The sequence below is a fragment of the Trichomycterus rosablanca genome, chromosome 26 (genome assembly GCF_030014385.1).
Source record: "Trichomycterus rosablanca isolate fTriRos1 chromosome 26, fTriRos1.hap1, whole genome shotgun sequence".
NCBI classification, from domain to species: domain Eukaryota; kingdom Metazoa; phylum Chordata; class Actinopteri; order Siluriformes; family Trichomycteridae; genus Trichomycterus; species Trichomycterus rosablanca.
In genome coordinates, this window is record NC_086013.1 from 5,550,279 (window position 1) to 5,575,416 (window position 25,138).

The 25,138-nt window shown below is 42.6% G+C and overlaps 1 protein-coding gene across 1 annotated transcript in view; it reads left to right on the forward strand.

Annotated features, from left to right (window-relative positions):
- The window catches only part of tprn (taperin), a 44,548-nt gene that overhangs the window by 2,198 nt on the left and 17,212 nt on the right, over window positions 1-25,138 (forward strand). The gene's annotated exons all lie outside the window — the stretch shown is intronic.

A 25,138-nucleotide genomic window follows, 5' to 3' on the forward strand; every position in this document is an offset into this window, starting at 1 on the left:
CAGTACCGGGGTAATTCCAATACCCTAGGTATCAGTTCCCGTTTGTCACGGGTCTAGCGAGCACTATTCGTTGCTAATGGGTTACGCAAACCATGAGCCTGTTTACATGTACAGAACAAACAACAACAAGAAATCAGGTTTTCTCAATAGTCTGATCTCCAGAGCCTTTTAGCAATCAGATTTCGTAGATAGGTAGCGAGGTGGGCACTTACCATATAAAAGCACTTTGTAGTTCTACAATTACTGACTGTAGTCCATCTGTTTCTCTACTTACTTTTTAAGCCTGCATTTACCCTGTTCTTCAATGGTCGGGACCCCCACAGGACCACTACAGAGTTGGTATTATTTGGGTGGTGGATCATTAGTGTGTTAGTGTGTGTTGTGCTGGTATGAGTGGATCAGACACAGCAGTGCTGCTGGAGTTTTTAAATACCGTGTCCACTCACTGTGCACTCTATTAGACGAGTACTCCTACCTAGTTGGTCCAGCTTGTAGATGTAAAGCCAGAGACGATCGCTCATCTATTGCTGCTGTTTGACTTGGTCATCTTGTAGACCTTCATCAGTGGTCACAGGACGCTGCCCACGGGGCGCCGTTGGCTGGATATATTTGGTTGGTGGACTATTCTCAGTCCAGCAGTGACAGTGAGGTGTTTAAAAACTCATCCACTCATACCAGCACAACACACACTAACACACCACCACCATGTCAGTGTCACTGCAGTGCTGAGAATGACCCACCACCCAAATAATGCCTGCTCTGTGGTGGTCCTGTGGGGGTCCTGACCATTGAAGAACAGCATGAATGTGGGTTAACAAAGCATATGGAGAAACAGATGGACTGCAGTCAGTAATTGTAGAACTACAAAGTGCTTCTATATGGTAAGTTAAACTGATAAAATGGACAGTGAGTGTAGAAACAAAGAGGTGGTTTTAATGTTATGGCTGATCGGTGTATGTTTAGTCTATGTAATACATGCACATTCTTTTTATCATGTCATTTCCTCATGTGGAATTACCGGACGCAATGCAGTTACACACCCCAGACTTGGCCTCGGGCAATATGTTAACGCCCGACCGGCCGATAGCACCGCTGGGGATTTGAACCAATGTTGCTGCTTTGCACCCAGTGATTCCTAATTTACTGCAACCCCACCAGTTTAAAGTGGTGGTAAAACTGAGCATTTCTTGTTAGTTGGAGCATATTGCTGTCCACATACTTTTGACCATACAGTGTATTGTTGGTGGAGGAGAGCACTAGGGGGTCCTGGGCATCTGGTTTTAAATATTGTCATCAGTCACTATATTCGTACAGATTTTGGTATGTTTTCTATGTATGGGTCGCGTTTGAGTATTCTGGTTTCCTCCCACCTTTCAAAAGCATGCTAAAGGTGGATTGGCTGCTGTAAATGGGTGTGTTTAAATACGTCCCGATTGGATACAGAGTATGCTGCCATGCAGCAACTTTTGGGTCCTTGAGCAAGCTCCTTAAACCTTCCGAACAAACTGGGACATGCGAAGAAAGAATTTTGTTGTGCTGTACACCTGTATACACCGATCAGCCATAACATTAAAACCACCTCCTTGTTTCTACAGTACACTCACTGTCTATTTTATCAGCTCCACTTTCCATATAGAAGCACTTTGTAATTCGACAATCACTGACTGTAGTCCATCTGTTTCTCTGCATGCTTTGTTAGCCCCCTTTTATGCTGTTCTTCAATAGTCAGGACCCCCACAGGACCACTACAGAGTAGGTGTTATTTAGGTGGTGGATCATTCTCAGCACTGCAGTGACACTGGTGGTGTGTTGTGCTGGAGTTGCTGCTGGAGTATTTAAACACCTCACTGTCACTGCTGGACTGAGAATAGTCCACCAACCAAGAATATCCAGCCAACAGCGCCCCGTGACCACCGATGAAGGTCTAGAAGATGACCAACTCAAACATTCGCCTCTGACTTTACATCTACAAGGTGGACCAACTAGATTAGTGTTTGGTCACAGCTCTGATGCCTACACATATTGTTGGGCTATTCAGAAGCCATTTAAAGTTACGATTAACCGAATTAGACATGTTCAAATCTGGACTGGAACTAAAATAGTTCTTGGCAGAAGATCTGCCTAAAGGAGGATGGCATGACCATAGTGACCTCTTCAAATAGACAGCGTTAAATGGTAATGGCACGGTAAGTGGGACTGATGGCCCAAAAGATTGCCTAAAAATATAAACAGGTTGGAAACAATCTAAGCCTGAAGAAATCTGGTTGCCAAAAGTTGAGACGCCCCCCCTATTTTAAGTCGGCGGCTGAAAAAAATCAAGGGGATGACAATCAGGTCATGTACGCTAGGCATTACAAGCCAAAGTAACACCTTATACCAAAGTGATGCTCACTTTTATCTGTGGCACACACTCATCTCACACCTGCCATTGTATTAGCTTTAAATATCAAGAGTTTACCAGCACTATTGTATCCTAAGATTGGAACAGCCCCTTGGTTTGAATAACGCTGACCGATTTAGATCCCTTTTTAATCCGTATTAGCTGTAATGTCCCTCAGCCTGTCCTCTTTCTCACTCTCTCTGGTGTCCGTCACACCCAGACTGGTATAACACGTCCCTGTCTAAAGCCTAACAGCATTATCACTGTGGCATTGTACCCGGTTCATGTTCATGTGTCTGCACACAGTGTCCTGTGGCTTGGTTTTTTCCTCTTTCTCCTGCTTTGCCAGCATCTTTTTTTAATTTATAGCTTCTGGGTTGGAATCGGGGACTTGTGGCAGCATGTAATTTGAGTGGAATCTGGGCACTGGCTGTGTGGAGGCTGAACTAGATTCCAGTTGTTTTTTTAAAGACTGGTAGGCTGGATGTGCCCAGGATTAGAATAAAACGCAGAGAGCCGACGTTTAGCTAGAACAGTGTTTCTCAACCTTTTTTCAGTCCCGGCACCCTTTAAAAGTATTCAAAATCTAAAATGTATTAAAAAACTTACACTCTGCATCCCTCGTACTGCTAACACACAAAAACACTACAGGGAAGAGACGTACTGTGGTTGCATTGCATTAAGTTTCGGAAAAATCCTCTCTTGTGCAGAGATGTGCCTGTGTTTGTTTCTGCTTTAAAACATACGCGCCATGAACCGATCAGATTTAACATCATTAAACAAGTTTATAGTTTATTTCTCAATTATTTGTCATTATACCACTAGCACTGCTCATCGTCTGCATGTTCTCTCTGTAGCTCGGTTACGGCTCTCAAACTCAAACTCAAAAGAAGCTTTATTGGCATGACAAATAAGGACATTCGTTTTGCCAAAGCAAGTTAGAGAGAAATAATAAAAATAACAATAAAAAAGAACAATTATATACAAAACAGTTACATGTGCAAAAATATAAAATAGAATAAAACATTAATAAAAAAAGTGCAAAATAATAACAATAAAAATTATAATATTTACATTAATGAGGTAATTACCTCTCTCTCTCTCTCTGTGTGTGTGTGTGTGTGTGTGTGTATGTGTGTGTGTCGTCTGCTCTCTCCGCGATACTGAAAGTGATTTGAATTTCGACAATAAACAGCTCTTATTATGACTGATGGAAGCGGAATGTTTGAATTACAGCCGATAAGAACTGCACAGAAATATAAATATATATTATAACGGCTCCCAGAGGCGCGACTCGGTTCCTTTTGTTTATTTTAAAGTGCCGTTTAATAGAATCGGATCGTTCGCGAACGACTCATCACTGTAGGCAACGCACGCAACCCGCGTTGACGTTGTAGCATGGGGAACGGGGCGTGTGAGGCGAATTTTGATGTTTGAGGCGGCTAATGGTCTACATTTTCATGATAAGTTGACTTTTTTGTATTTAAAATTTATTTCATTTTCAGTATCAGTGACGTCAGAATATTTTTGACGGCACCCCTGACGAAGCCAGACGGCACCCCAGGGTGAGAAAGGCTGAGCTAGAACACAACCAACAGCTGAAAGTTTAATTTTATTTTACTATATTTAAAATTTTTTCTTTTTTTCGCGTTGCCACCGGTCGGCTGGGCGCCATCTAGCGGGCATAATTGGCAGTTCCAGCTCTGCAGCAGACACGTTTCTGTATGATCAGACTATGTGGGTGGGGTCTTCAAACGCTGTGTAAGGACCCTGATTATCAGATAGAGAGGCTAGAGAATATAACCGTATAAGAGAATATATATAGAGAGAATATAACTGTACTGCTAACAGTGCGTGTCATAATAAAGAGGCCAGTATGTTGAAACAGTGTTTAAAACTCCCCAAAACTGCCGCTCAGGTGGCGTAGCGGTAAAAACACACGCTGGAACCAGAGCTGGGATCTCGAATACATCGTATCGAATCTCAGCTCTGCCTGCCTGCCGGCTGGGCTGAGCGGCCACGTGAACAACGATTGGCCTGTTGTTCAGATATGGGTGGGATTAAGCCGGATATGGTCTGTCTCTCATAACTAAAGCAATTACGATCTCTGCTGGCTGCTTGACGGTGCCTGCACAGAGATGAGAAAAGAGTGCTGTCAGGGTGTGTCTCTCCGTACACGGTGCTGAGCTGCACTGCACTCGTCAAAGTGTAGGTGATTGGATGCATACGTCATTCTGCCCAGGTGTCGGAGGGGGCGTGGGTTAGCTTCGTTGTCCACACAGAATGGTCCGCCACCCATTTATCTTCAGTAACGGGTCCATCCTAAACAAGGTTGTGGTTGGATTTCAGAAACATTAGGCTCAGGGTTCCAAACCATCACAGCCTATCACACATTCACTCATCCATTACTATCTACCCGTATGGTCGTCAGGTGTCAGAATTGACTTGCTGGCACTTAATAAAAATAAGTATACTAATAGTAGGTGCTCAGGTGCAGCAGTAAATCAGTTCTACATGATTGGGTCTGTCTTATTACTTCTACACACAAACCCATGTGTACAGGACCCACACTACCTGCTACACCACTGTTTCCACCCCTACTTGTACACTGTAATGAGTAAGATTTATGAGCTGTACTCACTATTCTTCTTTTATATGGTTTTATTTATGTCTGTCTTTAAAGTGTAACCTTTACTATGCAAAAGGTCAGTCTTATGCACATTTCCTGTTCTTAAAGCAGCTTTATGGCGTGTTCATTTCACCTGCTGTTTGCTTTCTTGATCATCTACTTTTCCTTGTTGGACTTTGAAGTTCCTGCTTGTAGGTTTTATTTGTCAGAAAGAAGCTCAAGCTGGTCTATAAAGTCCAGTCACGAGCTATAAAAGGCATTCTGTACATGTCTGTTAGTTAGTCACCCTGTGTGAATCAGAATCAGATAGATTGATTGATTCATTGATTGACTCATTGAGTCATTTATTGCCTGTTTTAAGTCGAGTCAAGTCAAGTCAAATTTATTTTTATAGCGCTTTTTACAATGGACATTGTCTCAAAGCAACTTTACAGAACCCATCCCGTCTAGTAGGAGCAGCATTGTTGACGCTGCAGTCTCGACTTGCAGTCTTTAGCCTCGAGAGCGTAAACAGGTTTCCATCAGAACCAGCTCAGGGTAAAACAACAGAAGATGTAGTTACAATGTGAAATTGTTAAGAGGAAAATGTCAGTTTTACAGAGAGTAGCTTTAGACTCCGGCACCCCTAATTATTACAGCATAACACACACACACACACACACACACACTTAGGGCAATTCTTTGATTGACTCATTGAGTCATTTATTGCCTGTTTTAAGTCAAGTCAAGTCAAATTTATTTAAATAGCGCTTTTTACAATGGACATTGTCTCAAAGCAACTTTACAGAATCCAGGACCAACAGACAAAAACCCCTTTTGAGCAAGCCAAGGGTGACAGTGGCAAGGAAAAACTCCCTTAAAATTACAGGAAGAAACCTTGAGAGGAACCAGATTCAGCAGGGGACCCATCCTCCTTGGGTGGCCTGGAGGATACTTTAAATAGATAGGATTTAAACAAATCATACAAACACAAAACTAAATTGAACTGAAAGTTATAACTAGCAAAAAATAATGTGAGTTCTTCATTTTTCAGTCCAGTCTGTGATAAAGTCCGTTGTAAGTTCTGGACATTTTGGTGCAAACACGCCAGGTTCCCGTCACATCTAGTAGGAGCAGCATTGTTGGCACTGCAGTCTCGACTTGCCGTCTTTAGCCTCGAAAGGGTAAACACGTCAGAACCACCTCGGGGTAAAACAACAGAAGTTGTAGTTACAATGTGAAATCGTTAAGAGTAAAATGTGTATATATATATATATCACGGTGGGTCTGATTCATTAGGCGACAGGTAGGAAACACCTGGACAGGTTGCCAGTCCATCACAGGGCACACACTCACACACACATTCACGTTCAGAGTGGAGTGGTGCAGCGGAAGCGTGCTGGGCCCATAAATACATACAGAGGTTAACTGAGAGGTGGCCGAGTCCATGTGATGGATTGGCATTTATACTGGTCAGAATTGCAGTAAGCCTGTCACCATCAACAAAGGGTGCAAAGCTGGAATACACCCTGGCCAGGGCGACAATCCATCAAGTTAACCGCACACCTTTGGCATGTTTTTTTTATATGGATTTCTTTTGAGTATTCTGGTTTTCCAGAGGAAACCAAGATACCCACAGGAAAACCTCTTACAGACAGCGACTGGAGCTGAGGATCAAACCCAGGCCTCCAGAGCTGTGCTGCTACATACCCAGAGGTTGATGGATCCAAACCATCCTCTGCTAGGTCCTCTTAGGGACAGTGGTAGCCTAGTGGGTAGAGTGTTGGGTTATCAATCAAAAGGTTGAGAGTTTGGATCTCGGATCTTCCATGCTGCCACTATTGGGCCCTTGACCAAGGCCCTTAACACTCTCTGCTCCAGGGCGCTGTACAATGACTGACATCGATATATATATATATACTGTATATACTCACTCACTCACTCACTCACTTTCTTAACCGCTTATCCAATTAGGGTTGCGGTGGGTGCTGGAGCCTATCCCAGCTTTTCAATGGGCGCAAGGCACACATTAACACCCTGGACGGGGCACCAGTTCATCGCAGGGCAGACACACACACACACACCCATTTCTCTATAGGGCAATTCACTGTCTCCAATTAACCTGACTGCACGCAGACATGGGGAGAACATGCAAACTCCACACAGAAAGGACCCAGACCATCGAACCCTGGGGACCCTGGGGATCGAAACCAGGACATTTTGCTGTGAGGCAGTGCTACCCACCGAGCCACCGTGCCGCCATATATATATATACAGTGTATCACAAAAGTGAATACACCCCTCACATTTCTGCAAATATTTCATTATATCTTTTTATGGGACAACACTATAGACATGAAACTTGGATATAACTTAGAGTAGTCAGTGTACAACTTGTATAGCAGTATAGATTTACTGTCTTCTGAAAATAACTCAACACACAGCCATTAATGTCTAAATAGCTGGCAACATAAGTGAGTACACCCCACAGTGAACATGTCCAAATTGTGCCCAAATGTGTCGTTGTCCCTCCCTGGTGTCATGTGTCAAGGTCCCAGGTGTAAATGGGGAGCAGGGCTGTTAAATTTGGTGTTTTGGGTACAATTCTCTCATACTGGCCACTGGATATTCAACATGGCACCTCATGGCATAGAACTCTCTGAGGATGTGAGAAATAGAATTGTTGCTCTCCACAAAGATGGCCTGGGCTATAAGAAGATTGCTAACACCCTGAAACTGAGCTACAGCACGGTGGCCAAGGTCATACAGCGGTTTTCCAGGACAGGTTCCACTCGGAACAGGCTTCGCCAGGGTCGACCAAAGAAGTTGAGTCCACGTGTTCGGCGTCATATCCAGAGGTTGGCTTTAAAAAATAGACACATGAGTGCTGCCAGCATTGCTGCAGAGGTTGAAGACGTGGGAGGTCAGCCTGTCAGTGCTCAGACCATACGCCGCACACTGCATCAACTCGGTCTGCATGGTCGTCATCCCAGAAGGAAGCTGACGCACAAGAAAGCCAGCAAACAGTTTGCTGAAGACAAGCAGTCCAAGAACATGGATTACTGGAATGCCCTGTGGTCTGCCGAGACCAAGATAAACTTGTTTGGCTCAGATGGTGTCCAGCATGTGTGGTGGCGCCCTGGTGAGAAGTACCAAGACAACTGTATCTTGCCTACAGTCAAGCATGGTGGTGGTAGCATCATGGTCTTGGGCTGCATGAGTGTTGCTGGCACTGGGGAGCTGCAGTTCATTGAGGGAAACATGAATTCCAACATGTACTGTGACATTCTGAAACAGAGCATGATCCCCTCCCTTCGAAAACTGGGCCTCATGGCAGTTTTCCAACAGGATAACGACCCCAAACACAACCTCCAAGATGACAACTGCCTTGCTGAGGAAGCTGAAGGTAAAGGTGATGGACTAAACCCAATTGAGCACCTGTGGCGCATCCTCAAGTGGAAGGTGGAGGAGTTCAAGGTGTCTAACATCCACCAGCTCCGTGATGTCATCATGGAGGAGTGGAAGAGGATTCCAGTAGCAACCTGTGCAGCTCTGGTGAATTCCATGCCCAGGAGGGTTAAGGCAGTGCTGGATAATAATGGTGGTCACACAAAATATTGACACTTTGGGCACAATTTGGACATGTTCACTGTGGGGTGTACTCACTTATGTTGCCAGCTATTTAGACATTAATGGCTGTGTGTTGAGTTATTTTCAGAAGACAGTAAATCTAAACTGCTATACAAGTTGTACACTGACTACTCTAAGTTATATCCAAGTTTCATGTCTATAGTGTTGTCCCATGAAAAGATATATTGAAATATCTGCAGAAATGTGAGGGGTGTACTCACTTTTGTGATACACTGTATATATATACACAAATGAACGCATTCTATTCTATTCTATTCTATTCTATTCTATTCTATTATCACACACACACACACACACACACACACACACACACACACTTAGGACGATTTTTAGTAGCTCCAGTTGACCTGACTGCATGTCTTTGGACTTCTGGGAGGAAATCAGAGCACCCGGAGGAAAACCCACACAGACAAATAGACAACAAGCAAACTCAACTCAGAAAAAACCCTGGCCACCCAGCTGGGAAATCGAACCCAGACCCTTCTTGCTGTAAGGTGCCAGTGCTACCCACTGTGCCACCATGCAAACTGATACATTTAAACAGTTTTCTGTTCGGTCTAATACGATAATCTAACATCAGGTTAGACGGGTCATGCCATACAGTGGCAAAAAGTCCTCAGTTTCAGAAAGAGCTGCTGATTTCCAGTGGCTGGGGGCGGAGCTTGTGCAGTAAAGTGATGTGAAGTGGGAGGGGCCAGCAATGCAAAAACTTCATGCAAACGAGAAGCGTTGTGGCACATAGCAACATGAGGTGACCATGATGGGACGGACTTTACTTTTACCACTTTAAAAGATTATCGAATGTGGCACAGGGACGTGCCACACAGCTCTAGGGACCTGGGTTTGATCCTCGGCTCCAGTCGCTGTCTGTAAGAAGTTTTGCTCTGGGTATTCAGGTTTTCTCTGGTTTGCTTCGGAAAGGCGGGACGAAACCAGGATACCCACGCAAAGAAAACATGCCAAGGGTGTGTGGTTAACCTGATGGGTTGTTGCCCTGGTCAGGGTGTATTACGGCTTTGCACTTGCAATTTGACCAGAATTAAGAATTATAAAAAATTATTGAATACGCCATCAACGTCATAACATTAAAACCACACTCACTGTCCATTTTATCAGCTCCACTTACCATATAGAAGCACTTTGTAGTTCTACAATTACTGACTGTAGTCCATCTGTTTCTCTGCATACTGTTTTAGTCTGCTTTCACCCTGTTCTTCAATGGTCAGAACCACCACAGAGCAGGTATTATTTAGGTGGTGGATCATTCTCAGCACTGCAGTGACGCTGACATGGTGGTGGTGTGTTAGTGTGTGTTGTGCTGGTATGACTGGATATGACACAGCAGCGCTGATGGAGTTTTTAAACACCTCACTGTCACTGCTGGACTGAGAACAGTCCACCAACCAAAAATATCCAGCCAACAGCGCCACATGGGCAGCGTCCTGTGACCACTGATGAAGGTCTAGAAGATGTCCGACTCAGACAGTCTCTGACTTTACATCTACAAGGTGGACCAACTAGGTAGGAGTGTCTAATAGAGTGGACAGTGAGTGGACACGGTATTTAAAAACTCCAGCAGCGGCAGGGGCGTCGTAGTGGGCTGAAAAGTGAGACTGAGTTACCAGGGCCCCAAGTCGGGGGAGGGCCCTTGAGGATTTTCCTTTAAATATTAATATCATTTAAAGATCACAATAAATGTTGCTAACTAATGTAAATGTAATGTTTTGGGTAAATAAATCGGTTGATTAATGGATTGAATTGTGTGTCCTAGCCTACATTTAGTGTCTGAGGACAGGCACCCCCACCCCTTGAACGAAATGGTTTAATCCGCCTTCACCGGGCTAGGCGCATTTAACTTAGCGTTCATTCTGCTGAAGCGGCAGTGCGCGCTGTATCAGTGCTGTAGAAGATGATGCCCAATACATCTAAATCCGGTTTTCAGAAAAGAAGGAAAGAGAAAAAAAAAAAAGAAATGTGGGAAAGCAACTGCTAACGAACTAATTTCCCAAGAAAGGTGAGCCCAAATGTGAAAGCAAGCCTACATTATATGAACTCCTGTGGTTATAAATTGTCAGAGCTAAAAACTGCATAACACAAAATTAGAAATAACATGATGCCTTATCTGTAACCTGAGGTAAACTCTAAATACATTTTTGTTTGCATAGCCTACCACACCATTGCAATAGTATACTAATTCTAAAATTAATTTAATATTTATTATTGGGCCATAACATAATTAGGCTAATAGCCATTGAAAGTCAGTTGGCAAAAAAAATGGACTTTAAGGACCTCATCAATGATTTTGCCACCAAGAAGACCCGTCAGTGGGCACTAACTGTGGTATACATTTCAGTGTTTAGCACTTTGTTGAAGTCTGTTTTCTTTTTGCCCCTTTTTTAATGAAAAATGACTAGTGAGTCAAGTCAACTTTATTTATATAGCGCTTTTTACAATAGACATTAGCTGCGTCCGGAATCGCATACTTGGAGAGTACGTACTAGATTGGAGGAAGTATGCACTACTCTGCCGGTAAAAAAGTACATACTTCCAGTACAGAAGTATGCAGTATGCACACAACACCGCTACGTACTACATCCGCCATCTTTCCAACGTCAAGTGGGACGTGATGACGTAATATCACCATAGTTACTCATTACAAACCCCACTCGCCAAACTTTTGGATATTTATCGTGTTTTTGTTATTAATTCGTCTTTAAAATGTTTTATTTTATTTATCTTACTTACACTTGTAAACAGAGGGCCGCTATCTTACTTGTTTCTTATTACGCTTCGAACGCCTACGCAGCTCCAGTTGCATTATGGGATACATTAACGGACCGCAAGCGTGCATCGCTTGGATACTCAAACATGGCTGCCCAATAAGTAGGTCATCCGGGTACTTCTCGCGTACCTCTTTGTGTATACTATGTATTCGGACAACTAACCGCTCTCGCGTCTTTATTTGGCGTACTATTGAGTATGGAAGTATGCGATTCCGGACGCAGCCATTGTCTCAAAGCAACTTTACAAAATCCAGGACCAACAGATACAAAAAACCCCTGTTGAGCATGCCGAGGGCGACTGTGGCAAGGAAAAACTCCCTGAAAATTACAGGAAGAAACCTTGAGAGGAACCAGACTCAGCAGGGCCCGTCCTTCTTGGGTGGCCTGGAGGATACTTTAAATAAATACACGATTTACACAGAGCATACAAACACAGAATTAAATGATCTAAAAGTTATAACTGGTAATAAATAGATAAATAATAATAGAGTTGTTCTTCGCTCTAGTCTTCAATAAAGTCTGTAGTGATTTTATAAATGTAGTGATGTAGTGAGTCAAGTTTTGTTTATCTTTTTTTTTTATAAATAAAGATTTTTTTATTAATGTGGAAATCTGAAATGGCATTTTTATTTTATGTAATAAATAGGCTACTTGATAAAAAGCTGTTCTCTTCAGGTATAGCTTTTAATCATTCTGCAAATGAAACAGAATGTGAAGTCTTGTGTGATTAGGCTATTTCAGATTAATGATCCACTCATACCAGCACAACACACACTAACACACCACCACCATGCCAGTGTCACTGCAGGGCTGAGAATGATCCACCACCTAAATAATACCTGCTCTGTGGTGGTCCTGACCATTGAAGAACAGGGTGAAAGCAGGCTAAAAAAGTATGCAGAGAAACAGATAGACTACAGTCACTAGTGGTAGAACTACAAAGTGCTCCTATATGGTAAGTGGAGCTGATAAAATGGACAGTGAGTGTAGAAAAAATCCATGCCTGTATGTAGGTGCCTAATCGGCCACCCTGGACGCCAACAGTAATGGGCTAGCGCAATTTACCAGTGCACCCGTGTTCACTAACTGGGAAGGAAAAATAACCCACTGTTATTTGTTACCGTTATTATTATCGTTATCAATAATATTGTATTATTTATAATATTTCCTTATTTCATTTACTCGAAACTCTTTACACACATAGGCTTTTGTAGGCTGTGAGGTAATAAGTTCAAAGGTCACATCATAACACTGGAATTGCCCTTTAATAAAATCATTGTTGCTGTGTTTGCACTTCCGGGACGGGACAACTCCCAGAACTGAGGACGCTGTAATGTACAGACTTCTTGCCCTTTTTGCAACACTTTGTATAGTGGATTAGATTTTGAATGGATATATTTGCTTCCCCCTTTTAATCTCCCAATTTAGTCATTTCCAATTCCTGATTGTAAGCGTCAGCTGAGTCACAATCAGGAATTGGAAATGACTAAATTGGGAGATTCAGAATCTGATTGTGACTCCGCTGACACTTACGCTAGCCCTTTTTTGATCAAGAAAAGTCTTTTTAATATGTGTCCAATCTGTGACCACTTCTTATCACCTGCCAGTGCTAGGTTCCCACACTGAGCCGTATCGTGTATGGAGAGCCACGCTAAGCTCTATGTGAAACACAGGCGCCCGGACCAGTTCCGGATATCGCATACCACACTTTTGATAGATAACTGACCACTGCAGACCAGGAACACCTCACAAGAGCTGCGTTTTTGGAGACGCTCATTACAATTTGGCCTTTGTCAATTTGCCCATTTTTCCTGCTTCTAACATCAACTCTGAGGATAAAATGTTCACTTGCTGCCTAATATATCCCACCTACTAACAGGTGCCGTGATGAAGAGATAATCAGTGTTATTCACTTCACCTGTCAGTGGTCATAATGTTATGCCTGGTGTTAGACACACATGTTAAATTCACTTTTTGGAGCCACAGACTGGTGTGGTTGGTCATGGTGAAGTGAAGGCATTTATGGAAACGGAAGTTTTGATCCTAACAAGTACTACTGGCTACTGAGACGTTTGTGTGTGCTTAAGTAATCTCTGCGGGATTTGCAGTCCATTCAGCATTGTTGTTTATAAGTGATACAGTCAATAGCCCTGTAATTACTCTTAGATACTCAGCTTATGATTTTGAGCATTAATTAGCCCTTAGGGTATTAGGATTTTCATGAGCTTTGTAATGCAGAGCAGTATTTATGAATGAGTATTAGTGCTGAAATATTAACCATTGATTTCCAGAAATTTGGGGGAAAAAATATATTAGACCTTCTGTAGGACATGTTTTAGGTAAAGGAGAACCTACAAATCATGGCCTAGTTGTACACACACTGCTTCAGTAATATTCGGGAGCTGTCAATACAATATACACCGATCAGCCATAACATTATTGTTTCTACACTCACTGTCCATTTTAGCAGCTCCACTTACCATACAAAATCACTGACTGTAGTCCATCTGTTTCTCTGCATGCTTTGTTAGCCCCCTTTCATGCTGTTCGTCAATGGTCAGGACCCCCACAGGACCACCACAGAGCAGGTATTATTTGGGTGGTGGATCATTCACAGCACTGCAGTGACACTGACATGGTGGTGGTGTGTTAGTGTGTGTTGTGCCGGTATGAGTGGAGTTTTTAAACATCTCAATGTCACTGCTGGACTGAGAATAGTCCACCAACCAAAAATATCCAGCCAACAGCACCCCATAGGCAGCATCCTGTTGATATGATGAAGGTCTCTAAGATGACCGACTCAAACAGCAGCAATAGATGAGCGATCGTCTCTGACTTTAGATCTACAAGGTGGACCAACTAGGTAGTAGTGTCTAATAGAGTGGACAGTGAGTGAACACGGTATTTAAAAACTCCACTCATACCAGCACAACACACACTAACACACCACCACCATGTCAGTGTCACTGCAGTTCTGAGAATGATCCACCTCCCAAATAATACCTACTCTGTGGTGGTTCTTTGGGGGTCCTGACCATTGAAGAACAGCATGAAAGGGGGCTTTGCATGCAGAGAAACAGATGGACTACAGTCAGTAATTGTAGAACTGCAAAGTGCTTCTATATGGTAAGTGGAGCTGATTAAATAGACAATGAGGTGGTTTTAATGTTATGGTTGATCGGTGTTGGGGGGTCCGGGTCCGGGGGTACCTCCCTGAAATGAGTTTTTGCAACTTGGGATGTCTGGGATAAGCTTGCAAGGTTAGTATACATCTAACGCACTTGTTAGCTAAGGTTAATGAGGTAAGTTGCACTCGTCATAAGTAGCGAGTATTATGTTCTCAACAACGAATGCAGTAGCCATAATTAAACAATGTTCATGAAAATTCTGTTCTAGCATCTAGGTGAAAGCTTTGAATTGAAATCAAAGGTGAACGGTTATGTGGTCTTACTATGTTTCTTTGTGCTAATTCTTTTGCTTATTGTAATACCTCGGAGCAGGGAGCGGCAGACTGTTGCATCCCGTCAGAGGTTTATTTTTGCATCAGGAAGTTGCAGTGAAGGCCACAATTCTATAGTGTTTCATTCCACCACCGGTCTGTGTTCTTATAGATAATGGCAGGTTCTGACGCTGCTGTACGCCCAGTTCTTTCGGTGTTGACTTAGATGACTAGACATTTTATTCATAGACTACAGTTGACCTTTGAGTTACGAACGGTTTACCATACGAACATTTCGGGTTACGAGCGATCTTTTTCAACTTAACGTACGAACACATTTCGGGTTACGAACAGAAATTCGCGAAACGTGGGGTCACGACAAACGTCTCTCTCTCTCTCTCTCTCTCTCTTTATATATACAGTGTATCACGAAAGTGAGTACACCCCTCACATTTCTGCAAATATTTCATTATATCTTTTCATGGGACAACACTATAGACATGAAACTTGGATATAACTTGGAGTAGTCAGTGTACAGCTTGTATAGCAGTGTAGATTTACTGTCTTCTGAAAATAACTCAACACACAGCCATTAATGTCTAAATAGCTGGCAACATAAGTGAGTACACCCCACAGTGAACATGTCCAAATTGTGCCCAAATGTGTCGTTGTCCCTCCCTGGTGTCATGTGTCAAGGTCCCAGGTGTGAATGGGGAGCAGGGCTGTTAAATTTGGTGTTTTGGGTACAATTCTCTCATACTGGCCACTGGATATTCAACATGGCACCTCATGGCAAAGAACTCTCTGAGGATGTGAGAAATAGAATTGTTGCTCTCCACAAAGATGGCCTGGGCTATAAGAAGATTGCTAACACCCTGAAACTGAGCTACAGCATGGTGGCCAAGGTCATACAGCGGTTTTCCAGGACAGGTTCCACTCGGAACAGGCTTCGCCAGGGTCGACCAAAGAAGTTGAGTCCACGTGTTCGGCGTCATATCCAGAGGTTGGCTTTAAAAAATAGACACATGAGTGCTGCCAGCATTGCTGCAGAGGTTGAAGACGTGGGAGGTCAGCCTGTCAGTGCTCAGACCATACGCCGCACACTGCATCAACTCGGTCTGCATGGTCGTCATCCCAGAAGGAAGCTGACGCACAAGAAAGCCAGCAAACAGTTTGCTGAAGACAAGCAGTCCAAGAACATGGATTACTGGAATGCCCTGTGGTCTGACGAGACCAAGATAAACTTGTTTGGCTCAGATGGTGTCCAGCATGTGTGGCGGCGCCCTGGTGAGAAGTACCAAGACAACTGTATCTTACCTACAGTCTAGCATGGTGGTGGTAGCATCATGGTCTTGGGCTGCATGAGTGTTGCTGGCACTGGGGAGCTGCAGTTCATTGAGGGAAACATGAATTCCAACATGTACTGTGACATTCTGAAACAGAGCATGATCCCCTTCCTTCAAAAACAGGGCCTCATGGCAGTTTTCCAACAGGATAACGACCCCAAACACAACCTCCAAGATGACAACTGCCTTGCTGAGGAAGCTGAAGGTAAAGGTGATGGACTAAACCCAATTGAGCACCTGTGGCGCATCCTCAAGTATAAGGTGGAGGAGTTTAAGGTGTCTAACATCCACTAGCTCCGTGATGTCATCACGGAGGAGTGGAAGAGGATTCCAGTAGCAACCTGTGCAGCTCTGGTGAATTCCATGCCCAGGAGGGTTAAGGCAGTGATAATAATGGTGGTCACACAAAATATTGACACTTTGGGCACAATTTGGACATGTTCACTGTGGGGTGTACTCACTTATGTTGCCAGCCATTTAGACATTAATGGCTGTGTGTTGAGTTATTTTCAGAAGACAGTAAATCTACACTGCTATACAAGTTGTACACTGACTACTCTAAGTTATATCCAAGTTTCATGTCTATAGTGTTGCCCCATGAAAAGATATAATGAAATATTTGCAGAAATGTGAGGGGTGTACTCACTTTCGTGATACACTGTATATATATATATATATATATATATTATATATATATATATATATATATATATATATATATATATATATATATACAGGGGTTGGACAAAATAACTGAAACACCTGGTTTTAGACCACAATAATTTATTAGTATGGTGTAGGGCCTCCTTTTGCGGCCAATACAGCGTCAATTCGTCTTGGAAATGACATATACAAGTCCTGCACAGTGGTCAGAGGGATTTTAAGCCATTCTTCTTGCAGGATAGTGGCCAGGTCACTACGTGATGCTGGTGGAGGAAAACGTTTCCTGACTCGCTTCTCCAAAACACCCCAAAGTGGCTCAATAATATTTAGATCTGGTGACTGTGCAGGCCATGGGAGATGTTCAACTTCACTTTCATGTTCATCAAACCAATCTTTCACCAGTCTTGCTGTGTGTATTGGTGCATTGTCATCCTGATACATGGCACCGCCATTGGATGCACATGGTCCTCCAGAATGGTTCGGTAGTCCTTGGCAGTGACGCGCCCATCTAGCACAAGTATTGGGCCAAGGGAATGCCATGATATGGCAGCCCAAACCATCACTGATCCACCCCCATGCTTCACTCTGGGCATGCAACAGTCTGGGTGGTACGCTTCTTTGGGGCTTCTCCACACCGTAACTCTCCCGGATGTGGGGAAAACAGTAAAGGTGGACTCATCAGAGAACAATACATGTTTCACATTGTCCACAGCCCAAGATTTGCGCTCCTTGCACCATTGAAACCGACGTTTGGCATTGGCACGAGTGACCAGATGCACCAGCAAGACGTGCACCAACAATTTGTCCTCTTTTGAACTCTGGTATGTCACCCATAATGTTGTGTGCATTGCAATATTTTGAGCAAAACTGTGCTCTTACCCTGCTAATTGAACCTTCACACTCTGCTCTTACTGGTGCAATGTGCAATTAATGAAGATTGGCCACCAGACTGGTCCAATTTAGCCATGAAACCTCCCACACTAAAATGACAGGTGTTTCAGTTTCATTGTCCAACCCCTATATATATCTATATATATATATACACACACAGTAATCGGACAATCGGACAGTGGACGGTGTTTTTCCGGTGTTTTCTTTATATTTTGTAAAATTCCATATTAAGGAAGCGTAGTGTTGAGAAAATTAAAAAATCACTATTTGTTGTGTTGTATAATTACTCCTGCCAGTAGCTGTCACTGTGTATCAGACAGAGGGGACAGTGAGTGAGAGAGAAGAAGGAAATCGCTGAGTAAAGTATTCTTTCTTTTGTGCAATTACACTTTCAAAATACAACTATTGAAATAAAGAAGGAAATAATAGATAAATATGAGAGTTATTGTTATTTCTGGTAGATACAATGTATTATGGTGTATTGTACAGCACACGTACTGTACTGAAATGTGATGTGTGTTTTTATGTACAGTACAGTACTACTACTGTGTATTGTAGTCTATTATTGTTTATTACAGTAATGTCTATTCTATAATTTAAGATTTAAGGGAAAATATACTTGTATTTATAACAGAAAAGACAATTTAAGACATTAGAGAGGTTAGGTAAGGGAGGGTTTGGGGGGTCTGGCACGGATTAATTCTATTTACATTATTTCTTATGGGAAAAATAGGTTTAACTAACGAACTCTGACTTACGAATTTAATTGGTTCCGAAGGGCTGTTCTTAAGTCAAGGGTCCACCGTACTGCTATAGGACGTTTTTCTTAGAAAACAAACCTTACCATTCTAGGGTTAATGTACTGGCCCATAAAAGGACCTTAGGTTTGTTTAATTAAGTATTCTGAATGAATTTAATCAGTCAGTTTTGTTTAATTTAGACTTAAATTACTCAATATTTATAGGGACAGTGGTAGCCTAATGGGTTGGGCATTGAGCAATCAACTGAAAGGTTGAGAGTTCAAATCCCAGCTCTGCCATGCAGCCACTGTTGGGCCCTTGAGCAATACATACAATGCATACAATGGCTGACCGTGCGCTCCGACCCCAGCTTTCAAAACAAGCTGTAGTCCGTAGGGCGGCACGGTGGCTCGGTGGGTAGCACGGTTCGATCCCCGGGCGGGGCGGTCCGGGTCCTTTCTGTGTGGCGTTTGCATGTTTTCCCCGTGTCTGCGTGGGTTTCCTCCGGGAGCTCTGGTTTCCTTCCACAGTCCAAAGACATGCAGTCAGGTTAATTGGAGACACTGAATTGCCCTTTAGGTGAATGTGTGTGTACGTGTCTACCCTGCGACGTCCAGGGTGTTACTGTGTGCCTTGCGCCCATTGAAAAAAGACCTGATGTTGAATAGGACCAGCAGTGACCTCACTTAAAATAAGGAGGAATTTTAATGACCTGGCTTGTTTAAAGGGTGGCATCCTGTGAAGGTTGCCGATGCCAGTGTTTGTTTGACTGAAGGGGTGTACTACTTAGTGTAACTACTACGTAGTTTTTCTTTGAGACATTTTTGAGCACTTAAAAATCTCGTTAATGGGCATTTGACCCTCTTGACCACCTCTTGTCTGAAGGTGGCTTAAAGGCTTCCACTGTCAACTTGCTGTCTGTTCTTTCTAAGGAGTGAAGGTCCACATGCTTAATGATTGACCGCTAAGGAGCCTGTCTCCACCCTTATTTTACTATCCCAGCTGTTATTGTCCTTGCTGCTCTTTAACGTCACTTCCTTATAACTGATTATTACTGTCTAGTATTTTTATATGGAAAACGAACATAGGTAAAAGTTAACATCAGTTAATTCTACAAGGTTTTACCTTATTTACCTTATAGACTTGTGAATATGCATTTGTGTGAGCATGTAGCTCCTGTTTAAGAGACACTGCAAGGACAAGAGTAATGGGACAGCCCTTCTAATTACTGAATTTATGTGTTTCAGCCATAACAATTGCTAACAGGTGTAATAAATCAATTATATGAAGGACAAAGCAAGGTCTATACAGACATGAAGAAAAGCCTGGTTTAAAGATATTCCAGCTTTGAATGGGCACAACTTCCCACACACATACTTCAAAGTCTTTGTCTTCAAAGAATGACTGTTGTTATAGCTGAAAACATCACATAGAAGTCACTCTGGGATGTCCTACAAGCCCATGGTCAGGTGTGTAAATACTTTCGGCCATATAGTTTGTCTAGCAGAGGGAGGAGAGTGCCAAAGTCAACTAGCAACACAGATTCAAACATCAGATCCCCGGGATCTCTGCGTTAGTGGGTTAGAGCAGAGTTCCCCACAGACCGGTTTAGGTACAATTTCACGGATTTGGGGGGGGGAGGGGCCTCCACCTAGTGGTGATATGAGACAATAACACCTGAAATAGAAGCAGTGAAAACTGATTTTCTAGCGATCTCTAATAATTCATTCTTTCTGTGCGATCCACCGGTCTCTTTACCCCCCTTTTCCTCCCAATTTGGCGTAGCCAATCCGCTGCTGGGGACCCCAACGGCGTCTAAGGACAGTGTACATTTGCCTGACACACACTCCCTTCGATGTGTGCGCAGTCCACCAATCCCTTCTTATTCTCACATACTTCGATGGATTTGCGCGTGAGGTCGTCTTCGATGACCTCGATCTCTGCGCTCCTCCACTTTCTGTACAGGCCCCCCTGGCAACCAAGGTCCTTAGACAGTGTTGATAACCCCACCCCTTAGTCCGGTCTTTCCCACCCAGCAGACCGAAAGCCAATTATGCCGGCTAGAGGGCGCCCAGCCGACCGGTAGATGAGCCGAGATTCGAACCGGGGAGTTCAGAATCTTGCCGCCGGAACGCCACCTGAGCACCCAGCACACTTTTATCTCTGCGCCATCTCTTTATGCCCACACCACCAAATTAAGAATACGTTTATAATCTAAAGTTGCTGTATGTATATTTCAGATTTCAATATGTCTCAGAAAACCTATGATATATCTGTAATAAAAGAAAACCTAGTATTTTAGTCAGTCACAGAAGAAACATCATTAATAATTGAAATCTCATCACTGTTATGACATTCAAGTGTATATAAACTTTCGACTAGAGATGCATGAGCACCGATACTGGTATCGGGTATCTGCCCGATACCGCGCTCATTAACTTGTACTCGTACTCGCAAACGAGGCTCCGATGCTAAACATCCGATACCGTGTGCCTAGTGCGCGTTGCTGCGTTATGCCTGGTTCACACTACACGATTCTTGCCCTGATTTTCGCTCGGCGACTGGTCGGCGCTAGATTTGCCGGCTCGGGAGCAACTCGGCGTTCGCTCGGCGATCAAAACTCGACTCTCGATCGCTAAGTGTGAACTATCCAACAACTCGATCCGACCGGCTCGCCGAGCGCTCGTCTAGCTCGTCAGATATCTGATCTGAGATGTGCGACTGGGAATGAGTGACATGTCGAGCAGCCAATGAGAACGCAGGATACGGTGTGAGGGGAAACGCAGGAGAGGAGTGTAAACAGGTGGGACAGGGGGATAATATAGTTTATATCAGAATACACCTGCACACACACGTTTTACGGTATTTCTGACCTGATCGTTCTCTACAAAACATAACAACAAAACACCGACATTGCAAAAATATTTATTAACCTCCAACTCATTAACTCCATTAACTCATTAACTCCATCATTCTAAAAAGGTATTGGTATCGGTATCGGCAAGTACAAAAATACATGTACTTGTACTCGGTTGGGGAAAAATGGTATCGATGCATCCCTACTTTCGACTATAGCACTTTACTCAAATAAAATAGCTGGCAGGACAATTTCTAGAAGGTTTTATATTTCCTACACTGTGTGTGTGTGCTGTTATTTTGTGTCCTGTGTTTGTTGAGAGTAGGGAGTCATTTTTGGAGTGGTTTTGCATATCTTTTGGATTCGTTACCATAGAAATAGTGAAACTTGCGTGATACCCAAACAACCTAAAAACAGCTTGTGCGATTATGTCAGATTCAGGGTTTCAGGGATTTTAAACATTTCTGACGCGCTTGATTAAATCCTGTGTTGGAATTATAGGTCTCTTTAATTGAAATAAATAGGAGCTTGGTTTGCCATTGTGCTAGTATAATACTATAGTAACTACGTAAGTGCCATAAACAATTTTTCTAGCTTTGTTTTGGTGTGGGGGTGGGGAGCAGTAAACCTCTGCCCACTCACAGACTCTGCAAATACAACAAGTTTTGTACGTTTGTTTTGTTTGTTACCAGAGATGGGGACTCGACTCACACGTAAGTCGCACACACAGCGAATTAAATTAAATAATTAAATTAAATAAATGATTGCACTATAAATCAGCAGAAATAACAAATAGATGATTATTTAAGTACTAGCAATGATTAAACTATTGTCTGCCGATAGTCATAGTCATGGCAAACCTACGAGCAAACAATTTATTAAATAAAGTGAATAAAATTGTTCTTTCCAATTTTATCTGCAAACATTTTAAGTATCATTTTTAAGTGTAAATCACTGTTACGGGGTGGGTCCGACTCACTACTATGCACACGTGTGTGTTTTTATCTTGTGTTGGCAGCTGGCATTACTACGGCGTTTGGATTAAAGGTGATTAAGCGGTCTTGTGTGCTGGCTATTGTGTCATTCCGTGTAGGCTTGTGTGTTTGTGTGTGTCCGCCTGTGTGTGTCTGTTCACACAGCAACTTACCTCAGTGGCTTTCACAATGGAGTCGATGTAATTAGAATTCAGCCTCCAAAGCCCTACTGTCACTGTCATGGTTAATTCACGAAGCACGCGTGTGTAGGTGTGTGTGTGTGTGTGTGTGTGTGACAGTGCAAGTGCAAGTGTAAGTTATAAAAAGCAGGACAGAGTGAATTTAGATCATTTAAACCAGTAATTGTTTCAACAATAACAGACAGCTACAAGATACAAGAAAGAAGTTATACTAAACAGAGCACATTGAAGTATGCGGAAGTAAAGAGCACTTCAAACCCATTGAAACAAACGTCATTTAGCTGACAAAAACCTGGTGTGACTGCAGCTTTAGTACTACAAACCTCATTTTTAAAAAAGCTGAGACATTTTGTATGCTAATTTATTTAACTGACAAAAGTACAAAAAATAACCTAGTTTTCATGGACCGACTAGATCGTATTTTGTAAATATAAACATATGAGGGATCTTTAAAAAGTTTAAAATGAATAAAAATGTCGTGTCTAAGAGATTGAAAGAGCTTATAGTCCGGATTTAGCTCCATCTGATTTCCACCTTTTTGGATGCTCAAAGAAGCTTTAAGGGGAAGAAGATTTTCATGTGGTGATGATGTGGAAGCAGAGGTGCACCAGTGGCTACGTGCCAGAGATGTTCACAAAATACGAGTCCGAATCAAGTCACGAGTCTTTAGGCTAGAGTCCGAGTCAAGTCACGAGTCAATATAATATATACAAAACATATTGGAAATGTAGCGTAGAAATAAACAAATAATCTGTAAGTTCAGATAAAAAACAACAGATTAGCGACTGTATTTTGCCATTTTAAAATAAAAAAACAAAACAAAAAAAATATAGAATGTTTGAATAAAACATTCTCAAAAAAGTGAGAATGTAGAAACATTAGAAAAATTAACAATATAATTAAAAAGAGCAATTTAAAGTGAACAAGTGTGTAAAGTGACGAGTAGTGCAGAAACTGTGCAACATAATGCTATACAGATGTGGTAATACACAAATACTAATCTATACATATACATACATATAAAACTGTATACATGCATATACAGTATATACTGTACATATAAATTAGATTGTGCAAGTTGTGTAAATTAGTCCTAAATGCTATTTTCGTTGAGGACTCGAATAGCTTGTGGGAAAAAGCTTCTTCTCATCCTCTTCGTTTCGGCTTTTAGAGCACGAAAATGCTTCCCAGACCGTAACAAAGAAAACAGTCCATTACTGGTATGACTGGGGTCCTTTACTATCCTCCTGGCCCTTGTCCAGCACCGTTTCCTGAATATGTACTGCGGGTCAGGAAGCTCAGTCCGGATTACGCGTTCAGCTGAACGCACCACCCTCTGTAGTGTAGAGCCTGCCTATCCTGCTTGGTGCTGTTTTACTTTGTGCCTTTACTTTCCTAGGTACCAGTTAAAAGCTTAAACTGATACGTTTTGTTTTCATCGCAAAACAAAAGCACACGATAAATCACGGCACAGCGGCCAAAATCCAGAACACAGCAAAAAAATCCATAACCACTGCTTACCTTAGCTTATGTTCTTCCAGATTCTATTAAATTTAGAACCGTGTGTTGTTCCATTAGGAATATAATCCGTTGTTTTATAAATGTGCTTATAATTAAAAACCTCCAAACTTTTCCCGGTTGTGAAGTAAAACACGAACTCGTTATAAAGCCAATCAAGCGTTTCATTGACAATCATCTGTGTGACGCAAACTGAATAAATGCAAAAAACAGCATTTCTTACTAAAAATTACAGTCAGGACTGATTGGTTCAGAAAACGGTCTTTGAACCATTAGCACCAATTCTGTAGGAGCGTTCCATTCACCTCAGTTCCTATGAAGTGCACTAGGTAGGGTATTCCACCATTTTAAGTGGAATTCCAATCCAAAGGAGGGAATAGGGAGCGACGCTTCATCACTACGCCGGAAGCTGGCTGGAACATTTACCCATTGCGTGCGTTTCGGGTTAAGACGGCTGGAGCGTTATTAGAGAGCAGAAAATGACATGATCAGAATGATATGTATATATATACAGTGTATCACAAAAGTGAGTACACCCCTCACATTTCTGCAGATATTTAAGTATATCTTTTCATGGGACAACACTGACAAAATGACACTTTGACACAATGAAAAGTAGTCTGTGCAGCTTATATAACAGTGTAAATTTATTCTTGCCTCAAAATAACTCAATATACAGCCATTAATGTCTAAACCACTGGCAACAAAAGTGAGTACACCCCTTAGTGAAAGTTCCTGAAGTGTCAATATTTTGTGTGGCCACCATTATTTCCCAGAACTGCCTTAACTCTCCTGGGCATGGAGTTTACCAGAGCTTCACAGGTTGCCACTGGAATGCTTTTCCACTCCTCCATGACGACATCACGGAGCTGGCGGATATTCGAGACTTTGCGCTCCTCCACCTTCCGCTTGAGGATGCCCCAAAGATGTTCTATTGGGTTTAGGTCTGGAGACATGCTTGGCCAGTCCATCACCTTTACCCTCAGCCTCTTCAATAAAGCAGTGGTCGTCTTAGAGGTGTGTTTGGGGTCATTATCATGCTGGAACACTGCCCTGCGACCCAGTTTCCGGAGGGAGGGGATCATGCT